The sequence below is a fragment of the Rhinolophus hipposideros genome (assembly GCF_964194185.1).
Source record: "Rhinolophus hipposideros genome assembly, chromosome: 16".
In the NCBI taxonomy this organism is placed as follows: domain Eukaryota; kingdom Metazoa; phylum Chordata; class Mammalia; order Chiroptera; family Rhinolophidae; genus Rhinolophus; species Rhinolophus hipposideros.
In genome coordinates this window covers 34634451-34659859 of record NC_138062.1, presented here as the reverse complement: position 1 = coordinate 34659859, position 25409 = coordinate 34634451, and the positions used below count along the sequence as shown (strand labels likewise).

Here is a 25409-nt window from a genome sequence, read left to right as displayed (position 1 = left end):
TATTCCTATAGATGGATACACTGAACCATACAAATAATTTCCATAACTTTCAAGGGATGGAATATTCAAGAGCTCTGGAAAGAATTGTGCCACACTGCTTAATTAACATAGAATACAGTATTACTGTTGAAATACTGGGGATAATAATTTTATCCCAGGTTACAGTGGTGGTTCAGAAACCCAAAGAGCCTTCATGTGGACTGAAGATTTAAAAAAAAAAAAATAGAGTGACAGACACTGAGAACACTGTCTCAGAGCCTGTATGTTGGAGAGAATATGGATATAAAGGAGTTTATGATCCTGTGTTGATCATCTCCAAAGCCAGTCCTGCTTTTAAATTCTTGTGGGCTGTGTAGAAAGAAAAGATTTATATAACTTCACTAGGGAAAGTCCTTCATAAAGATTAGAAGAGTCTTTTCATATTGACAGTATAAAATGATTTGACTGAAGTCCGTAATAATACACAAACAAATCAATTAGTGACAAAAGGGAAGAAACGTAGTGACTGGTATTAATTAAGCAAGATGATGTAAGCAGTGAGCACCAAAGACATGGAGTTAAAACTCATCAGCCTCTGCTGATGTATGAGAATTTCAACAATCCCTTCATAAAATCCTGGGGAGATGTGGTGGGGGGGAATCACAGTTAGGGGATCAGGATAAGATGATTGTGCACCTTCACTTGATCTTAGCCAAAAGGCAGAGAAGCGATGATTGTGCATCTTGATAAGAGCACAGTAATAAGGTCATAACCTTGACCTTTGGAGTATTTTTATAAATGTTATTTATTGGTATTTGCCATTTGTTGAAACCATTGATATGTGATAAAATGTATTATTCATCAAAATTGTGCCATTTGTCAAAGATTTTCAAAAAGGTGTTGGTCAAAATCACATATGTATATGAAATGTTAATGTTGAAAGAGAGTTCATGCTTAAATATAAGCTAATATCACTGAAGTGAATCTAGCAAATTTGAAAAGAATAAAGAGGAAATAAAATAAACGTTAAATAAAGAGAAAAAAATCATAAATGTGAAGTTCCTGTAGTAGTAGAGGGTCAATGTGTTGCTTAATGAGCCCAATGCCTAAAGATATTCCCAGATAATGAGATAGGTTTTAGAGGCATATTAACTCTTTCAAACCACTAAGCACCTAATTTTCAATTAGGGAGTATTTAAAAAATATAACAGAAACTGTTAAATGCTTTTAGGTATTTCTTGAAATTTGCATTATAAAACTATGAAAGAGCTAAAAGTGTGGTATATAACAATGCAAATGAATATAAACAGAAATACTTTCAATTTTTGTGTATATAAATACCTTTCTCTCACATGGAGAGAGAGAGAGAGAGAGAGAGAGAGAGAGAGAGAGAGAGAGAGAGAGAGAGAGAGAGAGAGAGAATTGTTTTTCTGGCTCTATGATACTTTAAGTTAGCAAAATTTTACTTTATGATCAATTTAAGAATAAAAACTATAGGTTGTTTTTTTTCTTTCTTCACCTCAACTATGTTTCAAAGCGCTACTTGTATTTGACAGAGATAAAGCTTAAATAACTTGAGCTGGATAGAGACTGCTCAAAAATATTAAATACACTACTAAGATTTATTTAGGCACCAATGAGAATGCATGCAATACTAATACTTTTACAATGACTATTTAAAGGATATTCAAAGCTTAGTCAAGTAATTCTGTGTGTTCAGCGAAGATATGATATAACATTTCCTAAGGCAAAGAATAATGTAACAGACAAAAATAACAGATTTAGTTACTCAAGTTGTTTTTCTCAAATTTGACTTTTCCTTATTATTCTAGGGGTTTGTAATCATTTTTAAGACTATATATAAGCCAGACACAACACAAAATTGTTAGTTTGGGTAAGAAGCAATGCCTGTTAAAATATGAACATGGTTTAAACCAGACATTTTTGTATATATCTCCAGTTCTTCTCAGGTTTTAACTAGCATAAGCTATATATTTTAAAAAGCTTTTTTTATGCTGCCATTATAATATTCTGTCAGCAGAGCAGAATCATTTTATTTATTCTCATTTCTCCAATATTTATTTTGAAAATTTAAGAAAGCCTTGGAATTTTAAGCAGATCTATACCACTTCCTATTTACCGAGACTCTGAAATACAGTTTGGATTCGATGGGTTCTCCCTTGTCTTCAAAAAAAAAAATGTTTTTTTGTTTTGTTTTGTTTTTTAAGTTCAAATATTTTTGAATAATGCACACACAGTGCTGTCTGGTGTCCAATGAAATGAAAATCCTGGCTAACTTCTGGTGCCTAGCCCTGTGCGTTGGATATCCGGGAACTCTTACTGTCACTTGATAGGGAAAATTAGCATATGTGATTATAAAATGTATAGTGTAGTGATTAAAACTAGAAGTACTAGAGTGACAAAGATCAGAACTTGAGCCTCTCATGTACTTCTTACTAGTTCTTTGTCTTTAGAAAAATTACATTTCCAAGTTCCCACTTGGAAATGCTAACTATATCTTTCTCTTAGGGTTACTCTCAAGATTAAAATAGAATATGTACTATAAAGTTCTTACCTATAATTCCTAGCAGAAATTTAGGGCCAAGAAATAATTTTTGACAGATTATCTCATTAAGTTTTGTTCGCTGAAAATGCAGTATTGATTAACATACAAGGAAACATGTAGCTTAAGAAATAAGGTAAATATTCATCATATAAAATTATATTGAATAATATATAAAAATATTGAAGTCCAGTAGGACATAAAACTAAGTCATTCTATTAGATTAAATTTGTTAACTTCAAGAATCAATCCTCAAATCTGAAACATACTGCATTTTTTTTGTATCATTCTCAACTGTCATTGATGTGTTTTTTATTTCTAGTGTGAAGAGGATTATTCTGACAACCTATTCAGTTATTTTGAGACAAACCTTTGACATTAATTCAAATGTGTCCATTCCTATTTTCAAACATATGTCTATATAATTATTTATTTATTGTATGTAATATTGATACATACATATTACACATTAAATCTCTTCCAGCAATTGAAGGTTGCATTTCTTTTTTGAGTAGAGACCTTCTGAGAAAGTGAAATAAAGTATAAGAGATAAAATTCTGGACATTGAGTTGTTTGATTTCCTGAGATTTATATTTGAGTCATTAGATGTTTGTACCTCTATTACAAAGTTACAGCCCTTTTCAGCAGATGGCAAAGGAATGGAACATAAATTGTTCAGTTTCTCATTCCCTTTTCTATGGAATAACCTATGTATTAATTCCAGCCATTGTCTAGCCTTGTTGTACCATGCCTTTCTCTTCAAAACTAACCTTAATTAATGTACTGGATATATTTCAAGTGATTCAAAAAGGTAGAAAGTATTTGGGGATTGGACTTAATAAAAGTTTAGCTGGTTAAAGAAACGAGGAAAGAAATGGAAGACAATGATATGAAGCCAAGGAATAGTGTTTTTTTGACTATGAATTAATGACTTTGGGACTAGTTTTTGGTTGAAATTTTCCCAAATATATTTAAACAATGAGGAAAAATAAAATATTTTCATTAACTATAATCATCTAACAGTCATTTCTTTTTTTAATATTGTTGTTTTGTTTAATAGCATACCTAGTTCCTAAACATTCCCAAATACTGCATATAAAAAAGTACATTCATCATAAATAAATAGCTAACACATTTGAGAAATTATTATGCCACTGTATTATGCACATTGCTTCATTTCACTTAATCACTAAAATAACACATGAATGGAATAATATTACACCATTGTTGCAATTATTTTTTAAATTAATAAAGTGTATATTCATAAAGACACGTGTGCTCCAATGTTCATTGCAGCTTTGTTTACGGTGGCCAAGACATGGAAACAACCAAAATGTCCTTTGCTAGATGAATGCATAATGAAGTTGTGGTATATATACCCAATGAAATACTATTCGGCGTTAAGGAAAGATGATATAGGAACATTTGTGACAACATGGATGGATCTTGAGAGTATAATGCTAAGTGAAATAAGTCAGACAGAAAAAGCAGAGAACCCTATGATTTCACTGATATGTGGTATATAAACCAAAAACAACAAAAGAACAAGACAAACAAATGAGAAACAAGAACTCTTAGACACAGACAATAGTTTAGTGGTTACCAGAGGGTAAAGGGGTGGGTGGGCAGTGGAAGATGAGGGTAAGGGGCATCAAATATACGATGATGGAAGGAGAACTGACTCTGGGTGGTGAACACACAATGGGATTTATAAATGATGTATTACAGACTTGTGCACCTGAAATATATGTAATTTCACTAACAATTGTCACCCCAATAAATAAAAAAAAAAGATGTTTGTGGAAAAAAAAAAAAAAAATAAAGTGTATATTGCAGAACAGATTTTAGTTCACAACAAAATTCAATGGAAAACAGTTATCATATACACTCTGGCCCCCCCTCTCCCCTTTCCCCACCAACCTCCAGGAATATCAACATCCCACAGCAGAGCAGTACATATGTTATAATTGATGGACCTATACTGACACATCATTATTGCACAAACTTCATAGTTTATATTAGGGATTACCTTATATTCTATGGATTTTGACAAATGCATTTTGACATGTGTTCATCATAATAATATCATATAGAAGAGGTTCACTGCCATAAAGATCCTCTGTGCTCTGCTTACTCATTCCTACCCCACCTAATCCCTGTCAGTCACTGATCTTTTTACTGTCTCCATAGTTTTGCCTTTTCCAGAATGTCATACGAAGGTCCGACAATTAAGTTTGTGAACTTTCCACCGTGTGCTTACACAGTGGAAAGTTCATGAACTTAATTTTCCGACCTTTGTATAGTTGGAATCATACAGTGTGGAGCCTTTTCCAATTGACTTCTTTAATTTAGTGATGTGCATTTGGGTTTCCTCCATATCTTTTCATGGCTTGATAATTCTTTTAGGTGTTAAATGATATTACACTTTCTGGATATACCAGTTTATACATTAATCTACTGAAGGACATCTTAATGATTGCTTCCAAATCTTAACAGTTATTAATAAAGCTGTTATAAACATCTGTGTGTAGTTTTTTGCATGGATATAAGTTTTCACCTCCTTTGGGAATGTGATTGCTGGATCTTATGATCAGTATATTTGGTTTTGTAACGAACCTCCAAATGAATGGGAGTTGTTTGCAGTGTTTTGGATTTTAGACATTCTAATAGATATGCAGTGATAGTTCATTGTTTTAATTTCATTTCCCTAATGACATATGATGTTGAAAATATTTTCATGTGCTCTCTGCTATTGGTATATCCTGTTTGGTAAAGAGTTGATTCATGTGTTTAACCTACTTTTGAATTGGTTTGTTGTTTTCTTATTGGTGAGTTTTGAGAGCTCTTCCATTGTTTGGATAAAATTCCTTTACCAATTACGTCTTTTGCAAATATAGTCCCAGTCTGTGATTTTCTTTTTCATTCTCTTGACAGTGTGTTTCACAGAGAAGAAGCTTTTTAATTTAACAAAGTTAACAAAATTCTGCTTATCAGTTATTGCTTTCTATGCGTCATGGCGTCAGTGTTGTATCTGAAAAAATTCATTGCCATGCACAAGGTCACCTAGGTGTTTTCCTATCAAATTTTCTTGTTGTTTTATAGCTGCATTTTGCATTTAGGTCTATAATGTATTTTGGATTAATTATTGTGAGGGGTGTAAGATGTGTGTATAGATTCTTTTTTTCTTTTTTTTGGGGGGGGGATGTGGATGCCAGTCTTTCTAGCATCTTCTGTTGGAAAGACATTTGTTTTCCCCATTGTATTGTCTTTGCTTCTTTGTCAAAGACCAGTTGACTATATTATGTGGGTATATTTCTGGGATCTCCATTTTATTCCATTGACCTGTTTATCTAGTCTTTTTCCAATAACATATTATCCTATCCCTGTAGCTGCATAGTAAATCTTGAAGTCAAGTAGTGTCATTCCTCCAACTTTGTTCCTCTCCTTTAATTTTGAGTTAGCTCTCCTGAACTTTTTGCCTTATCAATCTTGGACACTTGTTTTTAGATTTATACCCATGTATTTAATTTTTTGAGGTGCCAATACATGGTTTTGTGTTTTTCATTTTAAATTCCACTTGTTATTTGCTGGTGTATAGGAGAGTGATTAACTTTGTATATTAACCATGCATCCTGCATTCTTGCTTACCATAGCAATTATATTACTTATTAGTTACAGGAGTTTTTTGTTTGTTTGTTTGTTTTTTGACAGTTCTTTCAGATTTCCTACATAGATGATTATGTCATCTGTGAACAAAGTTATTATATTTCTTCATTCCAACTCTGGATACCTTTTATTTCCTTTTTCTTACCTTATTTTATTACTTAAGGCTCCCAGTATGATGTTAAAAAGCAGTGGTGAGATTGTTCCTGATATTGTTCCTTGCCTTATTATATGATACTGTTCCTTGACCTCTTCCTGATATTAGAAGGAAAAATTTGAGTTTCTTTTCCTTCATATGATGTTAGGAGTAGGGCTTTTGTAGATGCTCTTTATCAAATTCAAGACGTTTCCTTCTTCCTAGTTTGCTGAGAGTTTTTATCATGAATCGGTATTGAATATTGGCAAATTCTTTTTCTGCATCTATTTGTATGATCACATGATTTCTCCTTTTTAGCCTGTTGATATGATGGATTATATTAATTAATGTTTGAATATTGTGACAGCTTTACATACCTGGAATAAATCACATTTGTTCGTGGTGTATGATTCTTTTTATGAATGGTTAGATTCAATTTGCAAATGTTTTATTATTTATGTTCATTACAGTTATTAGTCTGCAGTTGTCTTGTTGTGTATTTGTCTGGTTTGGGAACTGGATTAATTATGGCATCATAGAATGGGTTAAGAAGTACCTCTACTTCTATCTTTGGGAAGAGATTTTAGAAAACTGGTATAATTTCTTCCTTAAATAATTGGTAGAATTCACCAGTAAACCCATCTGGGCCTGATGCCTTCTGTTTTGAAAGGTTAGTAATTATCAATTTAATATTTTTATTAGATACTTATCTATTCAGATTGTCTATTTCTTGTGCGAATTTTGGCAGTTTTATCTCTGAAGGAATTGGTCCATGATATCTAGATTATCAAATTTGTGAGCACAAAATTGCATATAGTATTCTTTTATTATTCTTTTAATATTTATGAGTTCTGAAGTGATGGCTCTTTTTTAATGTCTGATATAAGTAATGTGTGTCTTTTCTCTTTTTTCCTTAGTTATCCTGGCTACAGAGTTTTCAATTTTGTGGGTATTTTTTCTGGGCTTGCATAGAGCATGTCCATTCTCATTTGAGTTATGATTTATCTTACTCATAAATTATCAAGGTGTTCTTTTGAGTGGACCTTGTTTTTGCTAATTTTATTTCCAGACATTAATTTATGGCTAGAATTAATGCTGTTAGAAACAGACTGTTTCTTGATATTTAAGGCTTGCATGACATAGAGGACAGGGAGTCATGCATTAATTGTAATAGAGTGCCATGCATGGTCTTATCTTTCATGGTAATTAGAATTGTTTAACATTAAACACATTTAGAACAATCTAGTTAGAAAACTCCCTCTCTCAATAAATTATCAACCTGTGTAACTTTATTAACCATTATCACCGCAATAAACTTCAATAAGAAAGAAGAAAAAAAGGAAAGAAGGAAGGAAGGAAGGAAGGAAGGAAGGAAGGAAGGAAGGAAGGAAGGAAGGGAAAGAAGGAAGGAAGGAAAGAAAGAAGAAAAGAAGAAAGAAGGAAAGGAAGAAGGAAAGGAAGAAAGAAAAAGAAATTATCAGTACTACAGTTAAGGGAGTGCTATTATTTTTCTGGATTCTATAACTACTGAAATAAAATCTCTTTATATTTCTGCTCTCACTTGTATTTCATAAGTTAGCTCTTTATTCTTTCTATTAATTAGGGATATTGGAGGTTATTATTACCTATGCAAAAAACTCCAGAGTCTTATTTTTAGTGTATTCGTTTCCTTTGAATTTCGTGAGTCATAAAATGTAGTGCAGAAAGGTGGCACTAATGGAGGGGTCTTTCTCTCAGTGAAGAACTGCTGTTGACGGCTTGCTGATAGAATCCATCTTTTGAAGCCCTAGAATAAACTTTCTTCAAGCTTCCCTCACTTTTGGAAAATTAGGTGATGGAAATGAGAAAGATATGTCAGAATCATTGAAGTGCTAAGAGATTCATAGTAGTAAACGTTGCTGATACTGGCTGACAATTCCACTAGTGAAATGGAAGGTCAGGATATGATTTGAGTCTCTTACGAATACATATTGCAACACTTTGATTTAAAACTAGGCTTGACTCCAATTTTTCATATTCCAAAGATTCTGACTTATCGTCAAGCATGATTAATAGACTGATAATGTATTGCGTCTCTTTATGCAGTGTATTACACATTTAAATAATTTGTTAATTTTTCATTGCTAAACAATGAATACAATGTGATTCTGCTCATCCCATGGCAGGCCACAGGCAATATTTTGGAAAATCACTGCTCTCAAATCTTACATGGTTATATACCTTTAGGTATAAAAATAATTTTTCTATTCTAATCCCTACCCATGGTGATTACTCTACCCTTTAATATCTGTTAATTAAGTCAACTGTCCTGACTTGCCATGCAACACTATAAATAGTATATTAGCACACTAAGTATTTCTAAAATGAACCAAGTTCTCCATTTCTCTGAAATCACTATTATTATTAGTAATGTACATTTAGCTACTTAATTTTATTCTACCTAATTTTTAAAGTAATTTAGAGTTCCAGGGAATGACTTCACAAGCACTGGAATATGATAATATAATATTTATTTTCATACGTTAAAAATCTGATTCAGTATTACTTCTACAATCTGAACATTTCTACTTATATATAATTTATTTTGTATTTAAATCAGGTTATAGATTAAATATCTGAGTTATGCAACAGGAAAAGGTTTGACTTTGACCTTAGCTTTTACATATATATTAATGGAAGCAGTAATATAACTTATAGTTGTATCATTAAAGAATAGTAATAACTTGAGAGCTAAGTATAGCTATATAATATATGTTTCACCTTGACTTGAATAAGTGTGCTTTGATACTCATCAAATAATGTCACACTGGGTGTTAAATCTTTTTTATCACCAAGAAGATCTCATCTGCCAATATTTGATTAGAGGATCTGGCTACCTAAGACAGGTTTTCTCAGTTTGATAGATAATCTGGAGCTTCAAAACTATTGCTTGAAGCTGCCTTCAAGAGAAAAAAAAAAAAGTGGGAGATAATTTTGATTACACTTCAACCTATGACAGCTTTCTGCTGCCTGGAGTCCAAATAGCAAAGTATGCTCCTGTCTTATCACCACAAACACATTCTTGTCTATTGACTGAAAAATAAACTTCAATTGCATTCCACCTGATAAAATTTTAAAACTCTCATTAAGAATAAAATAATCCTTTATCCTCTACCTTTCTTATATTTTTATTGCACTGATAGAAGCTTGAATCATTTGGAAGAGCACTGGGAGTAATGTGGCAGTGTACCTTGAAGTTGTTTGTTATTAGCTACATAGAATGATGACAATTGTTGAAACTGTGCACATAAACCTACTTCAGCATAATGTAGATTAAACAGGAAGGTTTCTTAACTGATCTTTAGATAATTTACTGCTTGATCCAACAACATCACGTATCCTTCCAATGGTACACAGCTGGGATTTAGTGGGCACCATGGTGAGTGTAATGAGAGTGAATGCCCGAATACACATATGAGATCTGCCTTCTACGTACTTTATTTAGTACAGTTATAAGGCACATAAATGTATTTATAATATCTCTGTCCCCAGACTAACACAATTCTGAAATGATTTCATAGGTATGAGACAAAAACCCAGAACGTATAAAGGTTAATTTAAAATCAATTTGCATAAAATTAAATGCACACTTTATCAGTATACTGTTTGCTGACACTTGACAAATATATACTTCGGGATAATTGCCAACCCAATAAAAATGTGAATGTTTTTATGATTTCAAAAACTTTCCTCTGTCTCATTCACTAACCCCTTATTATTGTCAAAGCAGATAACAAAATGGGAAGATGTAGCTGGGCGTTACATTGATAAGAGTCAGGGTGGTTTCTAATATTTGGAAATATCAAGGCTTGGTACATGTTTAAAGGGCACAAATAAGTTGAAAACTAACTTTCAGAAATCAAATATACCGGCAGCTTACTGCAGGTTTGCAAGGTTACCACAGATTTGCAAAACACTTATTATTATATATTTTTTAGTTCAATATTGTGGTAAACTCTGTATAACATCAAATTTGCCAATTAACCATTTTAAGTGTACAGATCAATGGCATTCCTTATATTTACATTGTTGTGCAACTACTGCCACTCTTTGTTTTCAAAACTTTTTCATTACTTCAAACAGAAACTATGTAACCATGAAGCAATAACTCCACTTTTAAAAATGTTTGAAAATGCAATCCAGCAATATTCAAAAAGAATAACATGTTGTGACTAAATTGGGTTCATCGCAGGAGTACTGATTGGTTTAACATTCAAAAAAATCAATCAATCAGTGTAATTCATGATGTAAAAGGAAAACGGGAAATGTCATATGATTATCTCAATAAATGAAGAAAAGAAATTTGACAAAAAAAGGCAAAATTAGACATCATTATTAAAAAAGACCAGACAATCAAAAACCTCTCACAAATTTAGGAATAGAAACTTTCACAACCTGATAAAGGGATAAAGGATATCTACAGAAAACCTAGAAAAATCTGCGTACTTCATAATCAAATATTAAACACTGTTTTCTTACTATTACAAACAAAGCAGGATCGCCCACTGGGCGTTTCTATTCAAAATATTTTGAAGAACCTTTTTGAAAGTACAATAAGGAAGTACAATGAAATATAATTATAAATGCTGAGTAGCCACTGGGAAAAAAAATGGAGTTGAATCTTTATATCTCATCTAACAGTACAATTATTACATGCACATCAAATATTTAAAGTATGAATGAGGCTATTAAAATTCAGAGAAGAAATATTGGAAGAATTTGTGCAATGACACAGAAGTCACACATTAAAAAAGAAATACTAATTTCAAAATAAATGACCAATTCATTTTAGAAAATGAAATTCACATTTCAGACACAAGATTGATTTCCTTAATTTCTAAAGTGCTCCTAAAAATTATTTTATAAAATATGCAGTAAATTAAGAGGGTGGTATGAATTAGGAAAAGTAAAGGCAGATTACTTTTAAATATACATTTAAAAATGCTCAACTGTAGTTTTGCTAAGAGAAATGCAAATCAAAACTACTTTGAAATATCATTCTTCATAACATTTTGTAAACTTCAAAAATATCTGATAACATTTTAATGGGTGTATGATAATGGAAATATGATATCCTCATACATTTGTGGTGAAGTACAAGTCTTTACTGAGGTTGATTTTGCAATGTCTATACAAATTAATATAGCTAGATTTTATTCAGTAGTACCATACTTTACAAGTTTATCTAATAGGCATGCTTGACCACATGTGAATTGCATATGTATGGTGTAGGATTTCTTTGTAGCACTGTTTGTAATAGCAACACTTAAGAGATAGGAAAAGAAGGAGTGGGTGGAGCAGAGGGAGAGGGACACCAGACAACTACTTCGTAATATAATATTATATTATAGATCTAGTAGAAAGAATGAAACAGCTTTATAGACACTGGTATGGAAGAATGGTGCACTCTTGAATTAAAAAAAATGGACATATATGCATATATGATACACATGCATGTCTATTATGCATATATGTGTGTTCGTGCATTTGTGTGTATGAATATATATGTATATATGTGTATATACATGTATATATGTGTATGCACACACGTGTGTATATATATACACACATACACACACGTACGTATATATATATATACGTATATATAGTACATACATATATACATATATGTATGTATATATAAATTGACGCTTATTAAGTAGAGCCCTGCAGTGCCAGATGTTGATCCATGGTTCAACTAAAGATCACAAAGGAACTGAAATAGAGAGGTTTATTAGCATCCACAGGTGGAGTGCTTTGGGGTTCCTGGGCTAAGTCCAGATTGATCAAACCAAAAAAGACAGTTTTTTACCCCCCCCCCCAAGGGGATCTTATCTAAGGGACACACAGAGGAAGGCACTGGGAAGCAGGGGACACTGTTGCTCAGGAGGCTATTTGTGAAGTCATATTAGGACCTGACATTTGCTGTGACTCTGTGGGCTGTATCTGGGGCATGCATTCTCAGGATAGGCTAGAGTTAGTTGCAGGCCCCTGCAGGCTGCATAGCCGTAGGGAATGTATGCCAAGACAGCAACATAATGGCAATTAAGCTAAACTCTGGACACATGTTTTGTATACGTGTGTGTGTGTGTGTGTGTGTGTACACACATATATATGTATGTGTGTGTTTCATATATGAAACATGTCACATGTCTTACAGAGGTTGCATGATAGCGTCTGAGGTGGGAAATATGTTGCAAAACAGCTAGTATGGGAAGGAAAAATGCAACCTTTTTTACTCGTATTATACTATTGCATTTATATATTCAAAAACTAATAGCTATGGGATATATATTGCTCTTTTTGAAATATTCTTTCATATTAAGCTACATTATTAGACTACATTATCAAATCTTTTTTATGAATAAATCTGGTCAATTATTACTTATTTTGAATACTTATTCCATCATTTCTGTTGGCCCCCCTGGTGAATTATGGAATGTGCATCCTGATGTACACTACATATTGCTAGTTTGAACATTGATGGGAGCCAGACTAAAAGGAAAGCACACATTTTACATGAGGAAGATTCAAGAAGGGCAAAAGTTGATTAAGTCAATAAGGAAATTACCTAAATTAGTCTATGGGTGGAGGGACAGTATTGTCATTGAGATGTAGATAGATTTTAATCAGAGATTAGAATGATTTCCTCATTTGTATTCCAAGAAGAGATTACAATGCTATTTAGAATCAAGCAAAAAAGTATGTGGTCAATAGAATTAAGAGAAATAATAATGACTGCTAAGTCCAACATGTAAAGGATTTAAAGGGACTGTTGCAGGCTCAAGGTACAATATAGGAGCCCATTATATGGGATAGTTGGTTTACTGTAGGTGTGTATACAATTATTTCAGCTTCTGCAAACATTTTTATTGCATGTAACATAATCCACTGTGTTCATTAGGTTATTTGTCTTGTATTTTTTCTTATCAAATTTTGAACTCTGAACCACAAGATGAATTTTGTACTTTTCTATTTGTAGAGACTTATAGCTTAGTGAATTAGTGAACAAGTGAGCCAAAATGTGTTTTTAAAAATGTTTTTAAGTAGTGAAGAAAAGTAGCATGACAGATTAGAAAGTCAATTAAGGTGGTGGTTGGTATAGAAAGTTATAGATGGAAATGCATATAGAGATTTTGATAGAAGTAAATATATTGAAAAGACTGAGCATATCAATAGACTGGAAAGCTAATAGCTAGGAGAAGGGCATAATTTGATGTCTTGAAAATGGAACCACCAAAATATTTGAAAAATAAAAACAAATGAAGTCCACGACACTGAACATGGAGAAAGTATTGAAATACTTAGGCTTGTGAAATGAGATACAAGGGAGAGGGAGTGAAATTAATTAAAGAAATACTTGAAGCTCTAGAAAGAAGGAAGCTCTATAAGGTATTTTCATGGTAATAAACAAATAATTACACATGGTTTTAAAAATGTGCCTTGGGAAATTTATTTCGATACTACTTTTTTCAATATTAAAATCTTTAGAGTGTAAGCTACAGATAGGGTTTTTCAATGATCGTCTAAAAATGATTATAAGTGACAAATTTTCCTAGTTTGAGAGTAGATTTTCCTGAAATCATAGTAATAGAGACAGCTTTATTTAGTATAAAGGGCATGGCCAGGATAAGGATCCCTGGGTCTTAGATTTGCCCTCAAAGCTATCCTTGGGAAGTCAGTTAAAGTCTCTGAATCTCACTATTTTTTTTCAGTAACCTAAGTGGTTTACTGAATTCTCTGTATGGACACTTCCTAAAAACTGTGTCAAATGATGAGCCCACTTTTACAAGTTTCTTCTAGCACCAGTATCTGTAATTTTATGTTATTTTTATACACTAGCATGGATAAAATAAATTATTTATATCTATTTCCTACTGTTCTAAAGATCTGATATCTGAAGCAGTCATAAAAGAGTGTCTACTTATAAATTACCCCTAGGGATTTTTCTCACTGTTAGTTTGGGAGCTGACTCTGCATAATATGGTGCACATGGTTTGACTGCCAAAGGGGGAGATGATGGCCGAGGGCTTACAGGAGGATGTTTTTGCAGACAGTAACCACGCCTTGCATGTAATAGAATCCATAAGTCCATACGGCTTTTCTAATTTTTAAATACAGCCACAAGCATACAATATAGCTATCAGAGAGTTAATTAATAATAGGTAAATCAATAATCTTTTTACAGAATAAGGTAAAGGTTTTAGTTTCCTGAAGGATTTCAGACCTAGGAAGTAGGGTGTGGTTGAAAAATGAGACATTTAGGATGCAGATTTCATTCAGAGTTTGATCAGCTAAATATGTCCACCTAAACCATGTACACACAAATCTAAAAAAGGTTCCAGGGTGTGACAGAAATAAGTTAGTCATGAATATAAAGTTATTACAATCAATAGAATATAAAATATATATATGGAATCTACATATAATGTTTACAGCTGTAAAAGTGAGTGCATTGCACACAACGATTTCTAAGATAATATCTAAGACATAACTTTTGAGGCATCTCTGCTGTCATCTATAGGGCATTCAATGCATAGGGTTCTTGGTTTTTGAATAAATGAACCAAGAATGTAAACACATATTATTTACTCTTTGGACACCAAAACACTGTGCATTTTTAATTAAATGTTGGTCACTTCTGGTGTTATTGCTAAGTCATGAAGAGTTTTGTTTTGCCTTTTCTTTTTTTTTTTTTTTTTTTTTTTTTGAAATCAGAGAGCTCAGCTTATTTTACTCACAGTCCATGGTACTGTAATTGTTCTCCCTTTGTTTATCCCCCTTTATCTTTATACAACTTCCATTACTCTCTCCAGGAAAATAACCATTTTAATAAAACATCCTTTTATTTGACCGTGCTCTTACAAAATGTATGTTGTTTTGGTGTGTTTACTTTTATAAATTTTGTTGACGTTTAATATGCAATGCCCTATAAAGTGCACAAATCGTTAAGCGTATAGCTGAACAAATTTTCATCAAACGGACATATCTGATTAATCTACACAAGACAAAGACACAATCTGCGGAAGATTCCTCATATCCTCCCCTTCCAGACACTACTCCCTTCAAACATAAACCTTATCCTGAAAGACTTAAAATGTCTCTTGTTTTTGCCCTTCCTATAAATGGAATCACATACTATGTACTCTTTCTGTTTTGACTTCTTATGCTCAACATTACTTTTATCAGACTTACCTATGTTGTTTTGTGAAATTATAGTTGTCACTCTAATGATTCTATAGTAGCCTTCCTCAAACAATTTACATTGGATGGACTCTTAAATTTATGTTCAGTTTTAGGGAACCCCTAAATAAATACTAAAATAACTATGTGTCAAGGTAATTTAACATGCTGAGTGAGTTCTCTACCAATCTAAAAATAAATTGCCGATGATCTTTTAAGTAACCAAAGATATTTTTCTGTAGATTTACTTATTTTTGGCCAGCTTACTTCCTCTTTGTATGTTTTTTTTTCTCACTACATATGATATTCATTCTAATCTATGGATTTGATCTCAATTATTAGCTGATTTTATTTTATACAACTGACAACTGTATTTCTTAACTATACTGCTGGAAGATGTATGAATATGTACAATTCCTAGGCTAATTTTCAGGAATTTTGTTCTTTGCTCTCTTCTCACCAACCAATTGCCAGAAAAATGATTGAAATTTACCATCAAGAAAAACTGCAGTATATTTTTTCTAAGAAACAAACTCGAAAGTTATACACACTGTGTCTGTGTTGTGTGTTATATATATTATACATATATATTTGTATTTGTTTTAAATATGTGTAATCAATCATTTATGTTAATGATTATATTTAACCAAATAAGTAACTTATTTTGTTTTTAGACGTAAGGGAAAACTTGAGTACAGTTTAGCTCTTTCATTACTATGCATTTTCTTTAATATTATTTTAAGAAATTTGAGGCAACAAAATAAACACATAAATTATATGTACATATATAATATGCAAATTTATTTTCATGTTTTATTTTATTATAAGAAATCGAGTGAATTTTACTGAATTAATGTTTAGTAACTAGAGTTTTATATCAGTTTTTTACTTAGAAATCATCCAGTCGTGTAAAAATTATTTATTAACTAAATCTTTTGTCTAAGCTCTTAAAGTTAGTTGAAAATCTGAAAATTATCATTTTAGCTACCATATTTCTATTATTGGTAGCATTATAAGAATTTTCAATTTTCAGTGCTTTTACTCATACCCTAATATTCTGATAACATTATTTTTACATTGTAAATTAAATTTTAAAGACCCTAATTCATACCAAAAATTAGAAAGAGCACCATTCTTCATTTTTGTTTTGGCATCTTTCTTGTTATTATGGTATCTTTCTTGTTGTTATCAAGGGTTTTCTTCTTTATTTTGTAACTAGTATGGTAACACAGACTATTACGTAAATGCTATTTTCACTATCCGCAAACCCTTAAATACATTTTCTTCTTTCTATTTAGATATTACAAATACTAAGGCTTATCTGGATTAAATATTCTGAGAGTGCTCACATAATGGCAGAGATTGTTGTTGTTGTTGTTGTTTGTTTTCTTTTTCTTTTTGTTTTAGCTACAAAATCTTTCGACTCCTCTGCCTGCCTTTCAGTTTTTGCCAGAATGGAGGTGATAGTGGCTGACTTCTTTTTTGTATAGCAAGCTCTGAATAAATAACCTTTGCTTTTTTTTTCATTTGATCGGTCCTCATTTATTTACACAGGAACTATAAGAAAGAAATTAATATTGAATTTGAACTTAGGGTAGGTGATTGGAGAAGGGTTCAAGGATGTGGGACCCTTAGATTTATGAAGGGGGGATAATTCTCTAATATTATTAAGTGATTTATTACATCTAGAAGGAAGAAAGAAGAAAACAGGGTAAATCTGTAGTTGGTAAAGACGCAATAATCATGTTAGCCAGAAAAGGGAACAATTTGGTCATTTTTTTTTTTATTGTCTGCTACATGTTTGGGCTTTGATAAGAATACAGAATTATGTTATTTCTCTTTTAGGCCATCACAGAGTGGGCTTGTCAGCTGTTTGTGTTGAGTGAAATAAGTTGTGTTCAGTAGTAAAATATTATGTTCTAGCTGTGATAGCCAAACCAGGAACCCCATCACCTGGCTAATTATATCAAGCCAGGTTCTGGTAATTAGAGCTACTATGACTTGAGGAAGAAGTCTTCCCCTAAAATCACTTGCTATACAATATAGACCAGGTTTCTTGTGGGACATTTGATCCTGTTCAAAATGCTCACGAAGACATTTGGTCCACCTAAACCCCATGTCCCATTACCACCTTAGGCAAGAAGGGTTATTATGGCAATATAGCCACGATAAAATTATTGGTTGAAGAAAATGAAAAATAGATTTTTACTGTGTTCATCTGATAAACCAAGTATAAGTAAATGTTAGGGACTGTTTGAACTCAGGGATGTTTCCTAATTGTGGATGTTTCTCACAGGACCCAATATCAGGGACCACTTGGCATGCACCAACTATGCTCACGGAGATTTTTGACAGAACCAGATTTCAAGGACCTTTTTGCATGGACCATATGTCTCTATGGATGTTTAGAACAGAACCAAATTTCTGCTAATCATCCCAGCTACCCCGTTTTCTGTGAGAGAAGTGCAGTATTATATAAGGAAGAATAGTCTAAGATAAATATATCCCCCTCTGCCAGGCCTCCAATTATTATTATTTTAACATTTCTAGTAGCATAACTACTACCATGCTTTGGTACTGGTCTCAGTACTGGTCTCTACTACTACCATGCTTTGTACTGGTCTCAGCTTATCAATAACTAATGCTGTGGTTGGATCAGTCCTTGTGATTCTTACAATTGCAAAAAACCCTTCAGCACTAACCATCAGGAAACTTGGAAAAGATACAGGTTTATTACTTACAAGACCTGGAAATTACACAGCACACCGGTGCCATACAGCAAGATGGCAGATATAGAGGGGGGTGGCAGGGGGAGAGAGAAAAAAGAAAGAGAGAAGAGAGCGAGTGAAAGAACAGCCTAGGGTTCTACCTTTGTTGGTGTCTAGATTAGGGGACTATGGTTTTGCAAGTTCACTCTATTAGTGAATTTAAAATATGGGAAGAGGTAAAAACAAAAACAAAACAAACAAAAAGCAAGAAGCTCAAATGCTCAGTTATTTAAAGCAACTAAGACCTCTAGAAGAAAGGAGCCTTGGGTGTGGAAGTGGCCTGGCTCTTTATCTACTCCTGTCTGTGGGAGTATGTTTATTAGAGTTACTAGCTCTTTTTGAAGTGGATGCCTCTTTGTCAACGATGCAGAGGCAATGAAAGCCTAAGTCAAGCACTTGTATAATTACAAATATAAAAAAAAATGGGCTTGCACTACATACCATCAACACTAATCATCATCATTATCATCCTCCTCCTCATCCTCCTCCTCGCCATCATCATCATCATTGTCATGGAATCATGAGCCTACTTTTCTGTTTCATGATACGTTTCCCTTAATTGTTAGAAATTCTAGACAAATTATAGCTAAAGTTTGAAAATTAGACCTAGAATTCTCTGTTTGTGACTCCCCCCCCTCCCCGCTGTATCGTCCTGTTCCAGGGTAATTTATCAGTTATTTGGAGAAGCTTCATCAGAGACTTACATAAGATACTATTTTAAACCTAAACACTACACCCACCGTTCTCCACATGCTTTGTAAAACTTTCAAGTGATCTTCGTAGTTAAGAGCTATTTGTAGGTAGATGAACAAACCAAGGAATGTTTAGAAAGCTGAGAGACTGTAGGAATTGGATCAAAAAACATAAAAGGACAGATGTTATGTTTTTGAGTTACATTTATCTACCCATATGCTTAATAGCTTTATCTTACATTGCTGTGTAATGTAATGTTCCCTTCTTTGTTGGAGCACACAGGAATTAAGACACAAATTAGCAATAGGGATAGGGTGTTTTCAAAACATGAGTATCATATTTATTTATTTACTTTTAATTAAAGTTTATTGGGGTGACAATTGTTATGTATTATAGAATTATGCGCCTGAAACCTATGTAACATCCCTAACCATTGTCACCCCATTATGTGTTTAAAATAATAAGATGCCGTAAAATCCCCACATCTTCTTATGCACAATCACATGATTTAAAAAATAATGACACATAACTGAATTCTAGCCTACAGAGCCCCCAGCCTTTATCTACACCAGCAAATGAAGAACATCCTGGGTTTCAATCAGATTCATTGCCAAATAATGTTCCTTTCCTGGAGAGATTAAATTGAACAGAAATATGAACACTGGGATCAATACAAAAATATCCTACCTCTCTTTTGCATCCATGCTGAAAAGATGCCAACCCTTTAAAATGACATATTATATGACTTGCTCATGATCCACTTTATTAAAACCCATTTCCGTTAAGCAAAATATTGCAAGCTGCAAAAATATCATCATGTCTGTCCACGACCCAACCAAAATGAAGTTTACAGAGTTTTAGGATGACTGTTGAGCATCGGAACTCTTTTTCAGGACTCAATTATACAGACTTTTTGTTTCCCTATGTAGACCATTTAATCTGATCACTCCAAATTCCTGAATAAATAGAATATCTTTATCAATGATTTCCCTAACCTGGGTTGTGCAGTTTGTTAATTCCAAGTGTGTATTTTCTGTAGTTATTTGTGAAATAACATCTTGGTTGCTACCCAGTAGAACTCAGTGGGTATAAATCAATTCCTTAAAGCAATTAATTAAAAAATTTAAGGCAGTTAATCTAGCCTAAGGCCTCCAAATTCATGGATCACCAGCTGGGTTTATGGAAGCCATCTGGCATATACTGATTTTTCTTCTGTTTCTTTTTAAAATTTGCAGCCTAGGTTGTTCAACCAAGGTCTTTCCTTGAAAGATTCAGGACACAGCATCTCGCTCCAAAAGCCATCTAAATGTGAGTAAGTATAGATATGTATAAAAAGTCCGGATAATAAATTTCATTTGAGGAATAATAATAGCACATGCTTTACTTTGGAAAATGTCATTACTGAATGCCCCTTTGTTTTCCCTATTCCTCTTTACCCATTTTTCTAAGTCTCAGAAATACCCACATTTTAATTCAGAAATTCTCAAACCTATAAGGCCCAATAACACTTTTTAAGAACAAAACTTTTAGCAATGTTTCCTATACTATAATGAAATTCACAGATTCTATAACTTACCTGTATAGGGAACACAACCCAAGACAATGACATAAATGTATAGGAGATAGTAAAATAATAATAAATAATGGTGTTCAGTATGAACTTAAGATAGTTACATTGAAGTCATAGTGAAGTGCTGAGAAGCTTACGATTCAACACAGAATCACTATGAATGAGGCACATATAGAAGTATACAATAGAAAGATTCCATTTTTGATGTTAGCAAGATGAAAGTTTTCAAGTTGCCACCCCTCCACCTTCCTCTATATAATGAATAATCAGATCAGAAGCTCTTCCATCCTCTCCCCTTGCATACCCTCTGTCTCAGGTGACAGGTGGAAATTCAAATCACAGTACAGCACCCCACTCACTCCATCTCATAATCATAATAAAAACTCTAAGCCACACCCATCTAATTTTTTATTTTTCTTGTTTCTCTCCAGACATAACCTGAGCCCTTATCTTTGGAGGAATCTACTTCCTGTTTACTATGTGAGTAATAAACTTTATTTCACATCCAGGGATACCTGTTTGTTATTAGACCAGCCATTCATAAATTGTGCATGTATGGCTGTGTGTATGTGGGAAGCAGGGGGTGTATTTCTTGTACTCAGCAGATGATGCAAGGTGCCCAAATGTAAAGAAAAGATATAGCCGTGTATTGTTGGTGATTTATAGACTGAAAGCTGCTATTTTATCATTGAAGGTATGGTTTTTTTTTTTTTTAATGGTAAATAAGGTTTCATAAAGTTTGGCGAAAAAATGCAGTCTTCCCCTGATTTACCCATTACTTACTTCTCTATTTGAAAATAGTTAAGGCTATTAGAATGTTTAGTGTCTGGTAAGCACTATTGTAGGTTCTTCACAGTTACTCATTACAACATCACTCTGGTACTATCATCATAATTTTACCAATAGAGAAACCAAAATACAGGAGGATAAGCTACTCCCCAGAGGTCACACAGCTAGAGACAGATCCAGAATTTAAACCTTAGTAATCTAGCTTTGTAGCCCTTGCTCTTAATCAATACCTTATATTAGTTCTAAGGTACTTTTAATTTATGTGCAATACAGTTAAATTCCAGTCAGAGGCATATAAGTAAAAAGAAGTTTTCCCTCCATACATCTCTGGCCGGGCGATCAGGAATTGATGGGCTGCAGGACAGAATTAGCTACTTCACATTGCAGGACCATCGCCAGCTAACTACCCATTGGGCCTCTTTCACCTGATAGCATTCCATCCTGCACCTACTGCAGTTGTGAAAATGAAAACACCACCAAGAATTTATGAAATGCCCAAAGTTGGGAGTCATTCCTCTATAGACACTATTGCTTTACATTTTATATGAAAATGGAAGTGAGAGATAAAAATACTGCAAATTGCCTATTTGTATCATACAAGCGTCAAGAACCTATCTGGAGGTTGATGAATAGAAAGAGGTAAGTGTGACCTTGAATAAATCATATAAATCCATAGCATGTAAGCTAGCATTGCGTACTGAGATGGTAGATGTTTGACTTTTTTTTTTAAGTGTCTAATTAGGGCATTCAAGGTTTAGAAGACAGGTAGTATTCTGTTCTTTTCACTTAACAAAATCTCTAGCATTTTGTTATTAAGTGTCTGTCTAGTTTCAAGACCTATTTTTGTTATTTGTGTTCTCACATTTCTACTCTTTCAAGTCAGTAAACTCTAGACAAAAGGTTTTAGAGATTGATAACAGCAACTTAATATTATTTCTTATTTTATACTGATTTAAGCATCTAAGCCTCTATATTTGAAATTTTCAAAGCAATTAATCTCAAATAGTTTGAGATTCTTTTTACTTTTAGAATTCTCAGAGATTACTTTGTATAAATTCATAAAGATGAGACCATGACAAAACCAAGTTTACCAACACACATTTGTAAATTGCATAATTCTTCATGCATTTTTGCCATGCAGGGCAAAGTATATTGACAGCTCATAAAACATTTAAGTGCTAGCAAAAGGGGAAGTTAGTTTGTAACAGCTTTATTGAAATTTTTAATATTAATGTTAATATGTTCTCATTTCTTATCTCTGATTTTTATTTCATATAGAGTTTTGCATCTCTTATAACAAAACTCATTTGTATATTTGTTATTAAAATTTGTCACAAGGAAGTCTGAGGTGCTCTTATACTTTTCCAAATCATTGTTTTAAGTCTTATATTATCTCCCCTCCATCACATTGTTTGACCTTTGAAAGGAAAATAATTTTTTTTCTTTGGCATATTTTAAACTAAGTTTCTACATTCTAATACAATCAGTGAGTTACTAGTGGAACCAGAGAATGCATCAAAAATTATTTATGACTAATTCAGAAGCTTGTAGATACACAGTTTCAAAGTTTAGAGAAATACATATGGCATTTCTCAGTGCTGTTTTCATGTCAATGGGATAGAAATAATTGAGTAAATCTCATTGCAAACATCAGTTCTCGGCTGCCATTAGGAAAAATGCTGAGGATCTCATTTCCCAGATATAGTCAATTTTAATGATATTCCCAAGATCAACTTCCTGTCAGAAGATGCCATAGAGAAAGCAAGGCAATGAATACAAACTCTTCTCCATGGGAAATTACCCTTAGACAAAGAGAAACATTGCGAGCTTAACGATTAATAATAAATAACCTTTAACTTTGCAATGCTTGACTTTGAAATAGTGATGAGCAATAACATACAGAAACAAAAAATGCGGACAATATTTCTCCTACTCAAGTTTTTCTATCCCTTTTAAATAATTGGCTTTTATATATATTTCATTGACTGAGCAATTTAAAATGCAGACTGTTTCATAGTTTATTTGAAAGATTCTGAGCTATAACTCAGGAACATTGGGTTTCAGTTTCAGCATGGTTAGGCGGTCTGTCAACTATTTGACTTTTTGAATGCTGCACGTATTCCCTTATATGAGAAACGAGGTTGCACTAGATAGGGTTTTTAATTTATGTTTGATGGTGTTTCCTGATGAACCATGGTGGCGGTAGAGGGTGAGTTGTAGGAATAGGTAACATGATCCTTAAGTTTTTTACCCTTGTTTAAAACAGAATAGATTTGCCTTTGTATACTTTACATGTTGGACTGCTGCATGGACTTTAATTTGAAGCAGGCATTGGTCATTTACTTATGTATGGCAGATGGGTTTGAGAATGATTTTTCTTTAAATATTCCTGAACATGAGAACTGTAATTCTGAATTTCTGTCTCAGTGACAAATAGGTTTTAGTCAATGGAAACAAAAAGTTCAAGTTCAAGAGATAAGAGTTTTGTTTGTGCAATGACATTTGATGGCTTTGTAGTAGATAAACATCAATGTTTGTTCCTGGATGCAGAAGCCCAGAGTGGGTTTTGCTATGTGGTTGATGGTGGGTCCTGATAGAAACAATTCACCAGCCAGCTCTGTTCTGACTGCAACTGCTCCTCTCACTAGACACCGATTTTGAAGATGTGAAATATCAAGGGCTTGTGTGACTAGATGTGTGCCAGTTCATTACCCCACCCCTACACCTGCAGCTCTGCATTGCCTTTAGCCTTTGTATTTTTTGTTTGTACTTTGAGATTCAAAGTAATATTTGTCCCTGTTGTAGCATTTGCCTCCATTTTCACCAAAGGAAACTTCACTTTGATCAGAACCAAGGACAACATCAGAGATAAAACAGCTTTGGCCATACTTAGCCACATGTATGAATATAGGAGGGAATATAAGAAGGAATATAAGAAGGAATATAGAAGGAAGATGGAATGAACCACTATAGGCCTTTGGCAATTACTCAGGAGACACAAGTATCATAGGTACAAAGACACCTAGGGATTGAGATGAAACAGAGTTAATATCAGGATCTTCACCATGAACACTGTAAAGATTGGTTTCCCCTCTTTGCCAAAGGCCTCTGCAATTTACTATCAATGGTTATGCATTTAATTTATATTTCTGTGTACTTTGAGTGGATACCTCTCTTGCTCTGCTCTTTTGCCTCAGTTTAAGTAGTAACAATGACTCAATGAAGCAGGTTGCTTAGCTGCAAGATGAAAATATCACTAACATGTTAAAAAGTGGGCATTTGTTCATTGAAAGCTATGTCGCACGCACACAACCTTAATAGTTCTGACCTCTTTAGGTATAAGTTACCTTCCACTTCGCAGACAAAGACACATGTTGAAATTTGGTCAAATGCTTAGAAAAGATGGAATGTGCTGATATTTGGGAAAAGCTATTATAAAAAGTGAATTCTCTCTTTGGAGATGTATGAAAATAGAGCGTATCACCACCTATCTATTTGAAGTTTTGATCGATTTACATTTTCTAACTTATTTTAGCCTCAAAAGCATTTGAGATCATAATTTGATGAATTTGGTAATTAAAACCAAAATGATAATATAAGGAAATACAGTTTCCAAAGCTATGAATTTGCTCTATTTATTTAGAAAGGTTAAGATTCTGATGTACACACCGCTATTGTAATTTTCCAATTTTATTATTTAAAATGAACTGCTCTTAATTTTTAGAATAGCATCAGACATAAGAATTCCAAGAGGAATTAAGAATATTTTCTCACAATGTGTTAAATACTTGATTATGTGACAACTTAATTTTAACTAGAGCAACAGTTGAAGGGTTTAGCTTATCAAATCTACACATATAGTCCTATCTGGTATAGAGTGTAGTCAATTCTCTTTAAAAAGTTAACTCTATATGTATTCTACCATTAGGCCTACAATTTGAACATATGCAAATGTCTTTCCTGATTAATTACAAAGCTTGGATTCTTAGGTCAATGTTCTACATAAGGAGCAGATTACTTTTAAAC

At 33.1% G+C, this 25409-nt stretch overlaps 1 protein-coding gene across 1 annotated transcript in view; it reads left to right on the top strand.

The window, feature by feature from the left end:
- LOC308509101 (uncharacterized protein) overlaps nt 1–25409 on the top strand; it is a 718677-nt gene that overhangs the window by 573469 nt on the left and 119799 nt on the right. The window contains exons 8-9 of the transcript XR_013995126.1: nt 20260–20332; nt 21026–21074. The gene's annotated coding sequence lies outside the window, so the exon portion shown is untranslated. The remainder of the gene's footprint in view (nt 1–20259; nt 20333–21025; nt 21075–25409) is intronic.